Genomic DNA, 12,972 nt, shown 5'->3' with positions numbered 1-12,972 from the left:
TATGAATTGTTTCCATGAAGCCAAGCCTAAAAATATTCATAAAGAATAAATTTTAAATGAGAAAAATAACAATTATTATTAAAGACATTCCCCCATTATTCTAAATTTGATTATACATTCATTTTGAGAAGCATAGTAGTTAAGAGGATACACTCACTCCAAAGCCAGAATGTGCATTTGAATTCTTTTTTTTTTTTTTTTTTTTTGGCGGCCCCTTGGCATATGCAGTTCCTGGGCCAAGGATCAGATCTGAGCCACAGTTGCAACCTACGCCACACATGCAGCAATGCTGAATCCTTAACCCACCGTGCTGGGCCAGGGATCAAACCTGTGTCCCAGTGCTCCAGAGGTGCCGCCATCTCATCGCGCAGCTGCAAGAACTCCAAGGGTAGGAATTCCGATTCCACCGTTTATTTAACTAGCTTATGACCTTGGGCAAATTATTTAACCTTTCTAGCTCCCTTTCTTCATTTGGGACTGTGAGGATTAAATGAATATATATGTTGGTGCCTGGCCTGTAGTTAATGCTGTATGTATTAGCTAGTACCATCATTTTCTTTTACTATTACCATGCTCATCATCATCATTGCTACTGTCTGTAAACTTACCAAATGCCTATTATTCATCGTGTATTCTTCCTCACAACACTATCCCTCATCAAGTGAGACACATAGGATCATCCCAAAGCAACTGGCCCCACACAAATGTCAAATGGTTTACTAAAGACTCATTTCCAGCACTACTGGAAGACAACATCTTGTGAATTGGACGTTCTGTTCTGTAGGATGAGGTGTATGTTTTGACATAGTGACCTATATATAACCCACTCACAAAAGTTTTGCTTCTTGTCCCTGTGACTGATCTGTGTTAGTTTAGAAGTCTCAATACCCAGAGGAGGGTAACTTCCACCAGGGCACACAGCAATGAGTCCACTGAACTGGAAGTTTTCTGGCCAATTTGGACTCCTCATCCAGGGAACCAGTAGCCTAAGAGGGGGCAATTGTGTTAGATGGAGTGGTGGATCCTGATTATCAAGGGAGATAGTCAGTTGTTGCTCACTGGAGGCAGGAAGAAGGATGTCTGGTAGCTAAATGGCTCTCTGGGCTCCTGGGGGTTTTTTTTGGTCTTTTTTTTTTTTTTTGCTTTTTAGGGCTGCACCTGTGGCATATGGAAGTTCCCAGGCTAGGGGTCAAATTGGAGCTATAGCTGCTGGCCTACATTACAGCCACAGCAATGTAGGATTCGAGCTGCACCTATGACCTACACCACAACTCATGGCAACGCCAGATCCTTAACACACTGAGTGAGGCCAGGGATCGAACCCTTGTCCTCAGGGATACTAGTCAGGTTCATTGCCGCTGAGCCACAATGGGAACCCTGGGCTCCTTCTAGTACTACCATATTCAGGAATCAAGGTTAAAAGGCTATTCCAGGGAGGACTTAATTCCTTTAAGAATGAAGATTTGGGTCGCCACCCCAGATAAAGAGCCTCATCCAACTGGGGTACTGGCTGTGGGAAAAGGAATTTAAGTAGTGGGGAGAGAGAGATTTATGAATATAAATAATTCATGAAAGGTTGAGAAATAAGGACTATATTAGCATTTCATATTTTCTCCTTGCTCTGATGTGTATATATTTTTAGATATCAACCCATTTCTTCCTCACCTCCCACATTTTCCCTAGTATTAAAAGGTGTGTTGGTAACTTGATCAGTTAGTCCTTAGGTTACAGGTTATTCAGGTAACATTGTGAGTGATCTGGAATGAATATCACCCAGAGCTAGATACATGCCTATTAGGATTTGGGGTCTCTCCTATTTGGAAAGGTTTTTTTGTTTGTTTGTTTTTGTTTTTAAGGCCGCACCTGCAGCATATGGAAGTTCCCATGCTAGGGGTTGAATTGGAGCTGCAGCTGCGGTCTATACCACAGCCATGGCAACACTAGATACTTAACCTACTGAGCGAGGCCAGGGATCAAACCTGCATCCTCACAGACACTGTGTCAGATTCTTAACCCTCTGAGCCACAAAGGGACTCCTAGAGAAGGTGTTTAGATTCTTAAAAGGCCAAAAGGTGAATTTGTGTAGATATGGTGAATTAGTCATCATCATCCATGCCAATCTCTTTCTCATGCTGCCAAGGCCAAGATATTAAATGCTTCATTTCCCAGAATCCCTTGCCATTAACATTATGCATGGAAATTAGGATCTATAAATTGCATCCATTTATATGAGAGTTGAGAGGAGAAAGTAAGGCGAAGGCCATCTCCCAGCTGTGTGGTTATTGCTCCACATTTGTCGCAACCTTGAGTTATTCCAGCAGCATTCCAATGTCCAAGTACCAGCCTCATCAAAAAGCAGTGGCGGGCAGTTCCTGTTGCGGTGCAGGGGAAATGATTCCAACTAGTATCCATGAGAATGTGGGTTCAATACCTGGCCTTGCTCAGTGGGTTAAGGATCTGAGGTTGTGGTGAGCTGTGGTGTAGGTCCCAGACATGGCTAGGATCTTGAGTTGCTGTGGTGATGTAGGCTGTGACTGTGACATAGGCTGACAGCTGTAGCTCCGTTTTGACCTTTACCCCTAGCCTGGGAACCTCCATATGCCGCAGGTGCGGCCCCTAAAAAGCTAAAAAAAAAAGAAGAAGCAGTGGCAGCAGCAGCAGAGTAGCCTTCTGAACCCTAGACTGTAGCCATAATGGTGGGGTGTGTGTTTTAACCATCCTGTTTCTTTATGGAGATATGACTCACATAACATGAAATTCACCATTTTAAAGTGTACAACTCAGTAGACTTTAAATATATTCACAAGGTTGTGCAACTATCACCACTATAGAATTCCAGATCATCACCGTCACTCTCAAAGAAACATATTGTGGAGTTCCCTGGTGGCTCAGTGGGTTAAAATCCTGCATCGTTACTGCCATGGCTCAGGTTGCTGCTGTAACACAGGATTGATCCCTGGCCCTGGGACTTCCGCGTGCTGTGGACACACGCCCTCAAAAAAACCCAAACCTGTTATCAGTCAGTCCCACTTCCCACCTCCCCCCAACCCTGGCAACCACTAATCTACTTTCTGTCTCTATGAATTTGGACATTTATATAAGTGGAATTATACACTATGTAGCCTTTCGTGTCTGACTTTTTCACTCAGCATAGGTTTTCAAGGTTCATCCATGTTGTAGTATGTTATCAGTACTTCATTCCTTTTTTTGGCTGAATAATATTCCATTTGGATATTGCAAGCATTTTGTATGAATAGACCACATTTTTTTTTTTTGGTCTTTTGTCATTTTAGGGCCACACCCACGGCATATGGAGGTTCCCAGGCTAGGGGTCCAATCAGAGCTACAGCTGCCAGCCTACACCACAGTCACAGCAGCGCAAGATCCAAGCTGCATCTGCGACCTACACCACAGCTCACTGCAACACTGGATCCTTAACCCACTGAGCAAGGCCAGGGATCAAACCCTCAACCTCATGGTTCCTAGTCGGATTCATTTCTGCTGTACCGCAATGGGAACTCCAAGGATAGACTATGTTTTGTTTACTCATTCATCAATTGATGGACATTTAGGTGGTTTTCACTTTTTGGCTATTGTGAATAATGCTGCTATATATATTGGCATACAGATATCTGTTCAAGTCCCTGCTTTTAGTTCTTTCAGGTATATGCCCCGGAAATGGAACTTTTGGATCATATGGAAGTTCTGCATTTAACTTTTTGAGTAACCACCATCCTGTTCCCACAGAGGCTATACCATTTTACCCACCAGTAATACACAAGGGTACCAATTTCTCTACATCCTTCTTAACACTTGCTATTGTCTGTTTTTTCATTATTGCCATTCTACTGAGCATGAAGTGGTACCTCACTGGACTTTGATTTTCATTTCCTTAACGGCTAATGATGTTGATCACCTTTTTATGTACTCCATGGCAATTTGTATATCTTCTTCAAAGAAATATCTATTCAAATCCTTTGCTCATTTTTAAATTGGGTTGTCTTTTTTATTGTTCAGTTGTAAAGACTTCTTTATATATTCTGGTTATAAGTCCCTGAACAGATACATGATTTGCAAATACTTTCTCCTCTCCCATTCTGTAGGCTTTTACTTGGTGTAGGTTGGTTGGTTGGTTTGTGGTTTGGGTTGGTTGGTTTGTGCTGTTTTGGCCGTGCCTGTGGCATATGGAAGTTCCCGGGCCAGGGATCGAAAGTGAGCCCCCACAGCAACCAGGACTGCTATAGTGACAATGCTGGATACCTAACCCCCTGTGCCACAAGGGAACTCCAACCTGGTGTGCTCTTTAACACAAGAATTCCAGTAATGGCCTCCTGACTCATCATCTTCATAATTGTGCCAATTAGCAGCTATTCTGGGGTCTTGTTCTGGAAGTCATTTCTGGATCCCCCTCCTCCAACCCTCCCAACTATTTTTTTAAACATCCAGTTCCTTTTATTAAATCCTTTCCTAGATGAAAATAATGAGTGGCTTCTGTTTCCTGCAACTGATCCCTGACTAATAAATAGCACAACTTGAAACCTTGGAGCAGGGATATGACCTGTCATTTTGCTAGAACAGATATGCAGCCAAACTATAATAATAAATTCCTGGAAAGTCAAATTTGGAAGCATCTTTGAAGATCAACCAGTCCAACTCCTTCATTTGTCAAATGAAGGAAGGAAATGTAGACAAAATGAGGAAAACACAAAACCACGAAGCTGAGGGCCTGCATGTCCTTCTGCCTTCTCCTGAGGCCAGCAGACCTGAGCTGACCTTGCTTCGTGAAATCACTGTGATCTAGGTTACATAAACCCAACAAGGCCAGCCCTACCAACTGTACTGCAGCTGATTGGACACAGGATTTGGACCTAAGCCAGATGCTGCTGTGAAAAACCCGGATGTGATGGAGGCCATGCACCCATATGAGACCGTGTGGAAGGGGAGACACAAGTGCTGGGAACACACCCCCCACACATCGCCAGATCATTGTTCCTGTTTTCCAGGGACCTGCTTGCGGCCACTAAGGTGACTTTCCCTGACACCCCGCTTCCTCTGAGTCTGTACCTTGGCCCCACTCCTGAAAGTCACCTGAGCACCTGAAGAAGCTCAGGAATGTACCCAAACATGGCCACAGATTTCCTGGTGATCTCAGCCAGATCAGAAAAGAAGCAAGGGGTCACTTTGCTGTACAGCAGAAACTGAAAGAACATTGTAAATCAACTATAATAGGAAAAAATTAAAATCTTTTAAAAAAAAAAGAGGGGTTCCCATCATGCTCAGCGGTTGATGAACCCGACCATTATCCATTAGGACTCGGGTTAAATCCCTGGCCTCGCTCAGTGGGTTAAGGATCCTGCGTTGCCATGAGCTGTGGTGTAGGTCACAGATGTGGCTTGGATCTGGTGTTGCTGTGGCGTACGAAGGCCAGCAGCTACAGCTCTAATTTGACCCCTAGCCTGGGAATTTCCGTATGCCACAAGTGCGGCCCTAAATTTTTCTCTATCCAGAGAAAACCACAACTCGCAAAGACAAATGTGCTCCGATGTTCATTACAGCACTATTTTCAATAGCCAAGACATGGAAACAACCTAAATGTCCATCGACAGAGGAGTGGATCAAGAAGATGTGGTACATATACACAATGGAATATTACTCAGCCATTAAAAGGAACGAAATACCAGCATTTTTAGCAACATGGATGGACCTAGAAACTATCATGCTAAGTGAAGTCAGCCATAAAATGAGACACAGACATTGCTGACTCACAGACATTGAAAAACTTATGTTCTCCGGAGGAGACGGTTTGGGGGGTCAGGGGAATGTGCTTGGGTTATGGGATGGAAATCCTGTGAAATTGGATTGTGATGATCATATACAACTACAGATGTGATAAATTCATTGGAGTAATTAAAAATAAAAAATAATAATTAAAAAAGAAGAAGAAGAAGAAGCAGCAAGCCACAAACCCAGATTTGGAATTCCAGATATCATGCTCTTCCCATTCCACCTGGCTGTCCCACGTGCAAACACGAGAAGGGGCTTCACAAGTGGAGGGTGAGAAGAGAGAAGACTGTCGGGGCTGTGCGGGTGAATTCTGAGGTCTGAGCTGTCATCAGAAGGATCCAGCAAGGGCAAGAGAGCCGCCCCTCCTCTTTGGTTCGTTCATCTGCCTTTGTGAGTGGCTTGGGTTATAGTCCCAGCTCTGGATACCTCCTTGGCCTTCCTTGGGCACTGGCCTTTGAGGAAATCCACTCACTGCTCACTACATATGGGCACTGTGCTCTGTGCACGCTCAGTGAAATGAGCACACAGAGATGGACCCAGGCCCTGGAGATGGAAATCAACAAGGGAAAAAACAGCCCTTGAAACCATAGATATGAATGAAAGGGGAATTGAACTTTTCCTTTCATAACCCCCTAACCAGTAAGGGCAGGGAAGGAACAACCAGAAAAGGGAGGAGGAAAACCAGGAACAAAGAAAGTGGTGGAAGCCAAGTGGGATGAGTATTTCAGGAAGGAGAGCAGGCCTAGCTGATGTGTGAGACGGGTCAAGCCAGCCAAGGGCTGGATTGGTCTCTGGGTAAATAAATGGTAACCTTGGAGAAAGCAGTTTGGGAACATGGCAGTAATCAGAAAGTGATTTCATTTATCGGCGTTGTGAATGAAAAGGGAGGAGGTTAAGGAATTCCCGTTGTGACGCAGTGGAAACGAATCCAACTAGTATCCATGAGGATGCAAGTTCGATCCCTGGCCTCGCTCAGTGGGTTAAGGATCTGGCGTTGCTGTGAGCTGTGGTGTAGATCGCAGACATGACTTGGATCCAGCGTTGCTATGGCTGTGGCGGAGGCTGGCAGCTACAGCTCCCATTCAATCCCTAGCCTGGGAACCTCCATATGTTGCAAGTGCGGCCCTAAAAAAGCAATAAAAAAAGAACAGGGAGAAGGGAGAAATGGTAGACGATTCTCTCCTAAGAAGGAGTGGAGATTTTTTTTAAGTAGGAGTGATTCAAGCATGTTTGGAGGCTCAGGAGAAAATAGGGTGAAGATGGAGATAGTGAGAATATTAAGAGAGGAAGCTCTTTGCTGGTGCTTTGTCTTTAAAAAGACAGAGGGATGGGCGAGGCGGGGGGGGGGGAGTAGACAGGATCAAGGGCACAGGCAGGGGGGTTAGCACAAGAAGGGGCCCCCCTGCCCACAGCTTGGAGGGAGGCAGAGACCACCATGAGATTTAGTTTCCTTCCTCAAAAGGGATCATCTTCACCATGAGAAGCTATAAAATGCCCACTACAGACAGATGGTTGATAAATATCAATCCTTTCCTCCCTTTCTTGGCTGTGCAGTTTCAGTCCTCTGAGGACACATGTGACATCTCTGTGGGATGTTACAAGCTCAAGCTGGAGAAATTAAAGGCGATCCCGAGCCTTTTTGGTCTTCCAGGGGCATTGAGGCTGCTTTCCCCTGAGGTTCCAATGCTGGGAAGTTGTAAGCATGGATCTTCCACTTTGTGAACAGAGACTGCCTGATTTCAAAACCAGCCAGGAGGAAGGCAGAGCTGAGACATGGGGAGAGGACAAGAGACAGAGGCACCTTTGAACATACCAGATGACACTGGGGGTTTTTTTTGTTTGTTTTGGGGTGGGTTTTTTCTGGTTCTGCCCATGGCATGCAGAAGTTCCCAGATCAGGAATCAAATCTGTGCCACAGCAGCGACCCAAGCCTCAGCAGTAACAACACTGGATCCTTAACCTATGAACCACCAGGGAGCTCTCCCAGATGACACTATTTTTGTTTGTTTCCTTTTTTCTTTTTAGGGCCAGATCTGCGGTATATGGAAATGCCTCGGGCTAGGGGTCAAATCAGAGCTGCAGCTGAGGCCTGCACCTCAGCCACAGCAACACCAGATCCTTAACCCACAGAGCAAGGATCGAATCCACATCCTCACAGAGACAGTCAGGTCCTTAAACTGCTGAGCCACTGGGGAACTCCCCAAGATGACATTGTTTTAATGCCAGGGTCTAACCACGCCTAAGGCCCCCTTGAACTTGCTCAGAATGTAATCCAACAAATTCCTTCTCCCAACCCAAAGCCCATTTCTGTTAGGAGTCTGTTACCTGCAACTGAAGTTCTGACTAATACAGGATATGTGGTTGTACTAGTGGTATCCCTAACATGTGGGGTATAAATGAGGTGAGGAGTTTCCCACCACTGAGGAAATCCTGCAATTTTCCATTCCTAGGAGGCTAGGAGGTCAGCTTTCCCTGTGATGCCCTGCAAATCCGGGGTGTCCTGAAGCTCAGACCATGTACCTGACATAGGCAGGAGCTTTAAGGGACTTGGTAAAATATGTCAGGTGGTTGGCTGCGTTGGCTATTTTCTCAAGGCTTCAGTTCAAAGAGACTAAGTTTGCAGAGAGAATAATGAAGAATAAGAGCTAACATTTCTGAAGCACTCATCATGTGCCAGGTCTAAGTGCTTTACACATAATTAATTCATTTAATCTTCACAATAACACAAAGAAATGGGTATTATTGTTATTCTCCATTTTCCATTTGAGGAACTAAAGGGCAGAAGAATTTGCCCAAGATCCCAAGGCTAGACAGGGCTGGAACTATGCCTTGAATCTGGGCAGCCTGAGCTCTGAGGTTATGGTCCTATAGCTTTGCTAAGAGAGACAGACTGAAGCCAGCCATCCAAGCTGATGCAGTCTGATGGTCACATGCTTTGCAGGATTGAAAAAGCTTGTCTATTCATGTCCAAGCTAAAGTGAGTAGGAACAAAGTGAATGAGGCAAGAAACAGCCCTCCCTAGCCCTTCCTACCTGTCCCCACTAAGGGAACAGTCACCCTATGTAAATAGCCTCTCACTGGAATACAGCACAGTGGTCAGGGGCAGCCAGCAGTGCCTTCCCCCAATGCCTGCTGCTCACAATTGCTCCAAGACAGAGAAGATGGAGGCCCTGAGCTGAGGACTGGGAGATCCTGTTGCTAATACTCTGCGTACCAAGATCAAGGTCTGGGTTCAGAGACCATAAAAAATTCATCCTTCTTCTGACTTGGTTATTAGCCCATGGGGTTATCCAGATGTGAATAGCCAGGGAGTTCCTGTTGTGGCTCAGCAATAAAGAACCAGACTAGTATCAATGAGGATGCGGGTTCCATCCCTAGCCTCACCCAGTGGGTCGGGGATCCAGCATTGCCACGAGAGCTATGGTGTAGGTCCCAGATGCGGCTCAGATCTAGCGTTGCTGTGACTGTGGTGTAGGCTGGCAGCTCTAGCTCTGAATCAACCCCTAGCCTGGGAACTTCCATATGCTGCAAGTGTGGCCATAAAAAGGAGGGGGAAAAAATAAGATGTGAATGTCCAGAAAACTTATCCTTGTTCAGTTATAATAGTTCTTTATGTATTCTGGCCCACGCCACAGCCACAGCAATGCCAGATCCGAGCCTTGTCTGCCACCTACACTGCAGCTCATGGCAACACTGGATCTTTAACCCACTGAGAGAGGCCAGGGATTGAACCCGTGTCCTCCTTGACACTGGTTGGATTAAGAACTCGCTGAGCCACAATGGGAACTCCTGTGTTTACTGAAAACACTTTTTTTCTCCTTAGAATCATCCTGATACCCTAGTCAAAAATCAGTTGACCATGTGTATATTTTTATTTCTGATTTATTTCTGGTTTCTTTATTTTTGGACCATCTGTTTTATTCCATGAAACTATCATGCAGCACTATATTGTCTTGATTACTGTAGCTTTGTAGTAGATTTTGAAACTGGAAAGTGTGATTCCTTCAATTTGTTTCTTTTTCAAGATTGTTTTGGGAGTTCCCATCATGGCTCAGTGGTTAACGCATTGGACCAGGAACCGCAGGCTCGATCCTTGGCCTCGCTCAGTGGGTTAAGGATCCGGCGTTGCCGTGAGCTGTTGTAGGTCACAGATGCAGCTCAGATCCAGAGTTGCTGTGGCTGTGGCGTAGGCCAGTGGCTACAGCTCCAATATGACCCCTAGCCTGGGAGCCTCCATATGCTGCGGGAGCAACCCTGGAAAGACAAAAAAAAAAAAAAAAAAAAAAAGATTGTTTTGGCTCATTCTGTTCTTTTGTATTTCCATATGACTTTTAAGGTCAGCTTATCAATCTCTGCAAAAGAAATAAAAAGGCAGCTTGGATTTTGATAGAGATTGCAATGAATCTATCCATCAGTTCTGGGAGAATTGCCACCCTAACAATATTAAGGCCTACAATCCATGAACCCAGGATGTCTTTCCTTGTATTTATGTCTCCTTTAATTTCTTTTATGTAACTGATTATAAGCAGAGGAGTGACATGATCTGATTTATACTTAGAAAGATTACTCTGTAGTATGAAAAAACAACTGGGAGAAAGAGATGATTCATGAACAAGGGCAATAGAACCAGAGATAAAGAGGAAAAGCACTAGTTACAGAAATATTTATGATGTAAATCGGCAGGACTTGATTTTGTATAGAAAGAAAGGAAAGAGGAGAGAATGACTGCCAGGTTTTGGGCTTGGGTAGCTGGTGATGCCGCCAACTGAGAGAGAAAATATACAAAAAGCAGTTTGGGGAGAAAGTTGGTACATGTTGAGCTTGAGGTGACTGGACACTCCGGTGAAATAGGTAAAATAATTGGATATTTGTCTCATCCCAAGGGGAGCTTCTGGGAGAATCATCATGCACAAGGGGAGCCATGAGATTACATGAATTAACCAATGGGATCCATAAACAAAGCAGAAAGGATGCAAGGGAATATCAATATTTAAAGGTTGCGCTGACGACAAAACGTCTACACTGGAGACTGGGAAGGAACTGTCAGAGGGAGCAGGAAAACCAGGAAGGAGGCGTGCCCCAGGAGGACAGAGAGAGTGGCTGATGAGAAGTTATGCACTGAAACGCTTCCTTGGATCCTGTGCAGTTAGAAGTCACTGGTGACCTAGGGCTTCTCCAGCAGAGGCTGAACCACACTGCTGTGGAGGAGGAGGTCGCTGATAAGGTGAAAACAGCATGTAAAGACGAACTCATTCCGGAAGTTTGGAGGGGAAGGGAGAGGAGGTGAAAAAGCAGTAACTAGACATGTAACAGGAGTCAAGGGGAGGGTCTGGTTTTCAGGCTAGAAGAGAATTGGCTCTGCGTATAGGCTGATGGGAAGGATTTGGCAGAAAGGGGGAGGATGAGGGATGGAGGGTGGTCCATACGGAGCTGGAGGAGCGACTGGGAGGAGGAGCAAGGAGGTGAGTGGGTCTAGAACAGAACTATTCCCATTTTAACATGCATCGAGGAGTTCCAGTTGTGGCTCAGCAGTAACGAACCTGACCAGTATCCATGAGGATGCAGGTTGGATCCCTGGCTCTGCTCAGTGGGTTAAGGGGTTGCTGTGAACTGTGGTATAGGTCAAAGATGTGACTCAGATCTGGCATTGCTGTGACTGCGGTGTAGGCCGACAGTCGCAGCTCCAATTCGACCCCTAACCTGGGAACTTCCATATCCTTCTATATCCCGAGGCCCTAAAAAGGAAAAAAGGGGAAAAAAAAAAAAAAAAAGGAGTTCCCATCATGGCTCAGTGGTTAACGAACCCGACTAGCATCCATGAGGACAAGGGTTCAATCCCTGGCCTCACTCAGGGGGTTAAGGATCCGGCGTTGCCATGAGCTGTAGTGTAGGTCAGACTCGGCTCAGAGCCCACATTGCTGTGGCTGTGGCATAGGCCAGTGGCTACAGCTCTGATTGGACCCTAAAAAACAAAAAGACAAAAAAAACAAACAAAACAAAACAAAACAAAAAGACATGTAGGAGTTCCCCTTATGGCTGAGTGGATTCAGAACCTGACATAGTATGGCTGCGGGTTTGATCCATACCCTCAGTGTGTTAAGGATCTGGTGTTGGTGTGGCTGTGATGTAGGCCAGCAGCTGCATTTCCAATTCGACCCCTAGCTGGGAACTTCCATATACTGCAGGTGTGGCTGTAAAAAAAAGAGGGGGGGATGTAAAAGAGAAAATACAAAGAATAACAAACTTCCCTATTGAGGCCATGTAGACTCTGACGTTAGAAACATGCAGAAGTCCCCTGCAGCCACCTCCTCCTCCCAGACAAGCGTGATCACTTGGCTTTTCATTTTACATATGTGTATATACATATACAAAATTGAACACGGTTGAGTTCGCATGTGATTGTTCTACTTACAGGGAAGAACTGTTCTGATAATCAGGGAGGAAAAAGCCTTTCTAAGGTGAAAAAGACTTGTACTGGGATTGAAAGCCTGAACCTCCTTCCCAACTGAGCAGCCCCGTGGAGAAGCTGTGCCCTGGGAAGACCCATCCACCAATGGAAGAGTATCGGACCACACCTGGTTGTTAAATGTTCCAGGAAGGGGAGAATTTCTATTTGTATTTCCCTGGCTAGGTTTCAACCCACTCTCATATCTCCCAAGACTTTTTACCCCTCAGAAATCTGGGAAGGCGATCACTATCTACTTAACAGATGAGGCGCAGGGAGGGCAGCGAGCTGCCAGGGTATCACAGTGAGTTGTGGAAGCACAAGAAACTAGTGGTCTAGCCTGGGCTTCTTCCCAGAACCCCAAAACCCCAGAACCCCAGGCCAGGGTGTGGAAGGGTGAGGCGCAGACAAGGGACACTGGGCAGCTCAGAGGATCGGACTTTGGCCTCTTGGCAATAAGGAAGAGATATGGCAATACCTTCGGGCTGCTAAGGCTGGGCCAGGACTGGGAGGCTGTGCCAGAGGAGAAATAGGTGGGCAGTTTCCTCCTCAGGGCCCCAGAGAGCAGGCCTACTCCCTGGAGGCTACAGCTCCCCTGTCCCTCGTCCCCATCCCACCACCCCCAACACCCAGAAGCAGCCCTCACAGTTAAACAGATCTAGATTCAAGTCTCTGTCATTGATACATGCTGTGTGCTCTTTGAAAAGTCCCTTTAACCTTTCTGGACCTCGATTTTCTCACCT

Source organism: Sus scrofa, chromosome 6, assembly GCF_000003025.6.
Source record: "Sus scrofa isolate TJ Tabasco breed Duroc chromosome 6, Sscrofa11.1, whole genome shotgun sequence".
Classification (NCBI taxonomy): Eukaryota; Metazoa; Chordata; class Mammalia; order Artiodactyla; family Suidae; genus Sus; species Sus scrofa.
The sequence above is the reverse complement of the archived record's forward strand: the minus strand, read 5'-3'. Positions refer to the sequence as shown.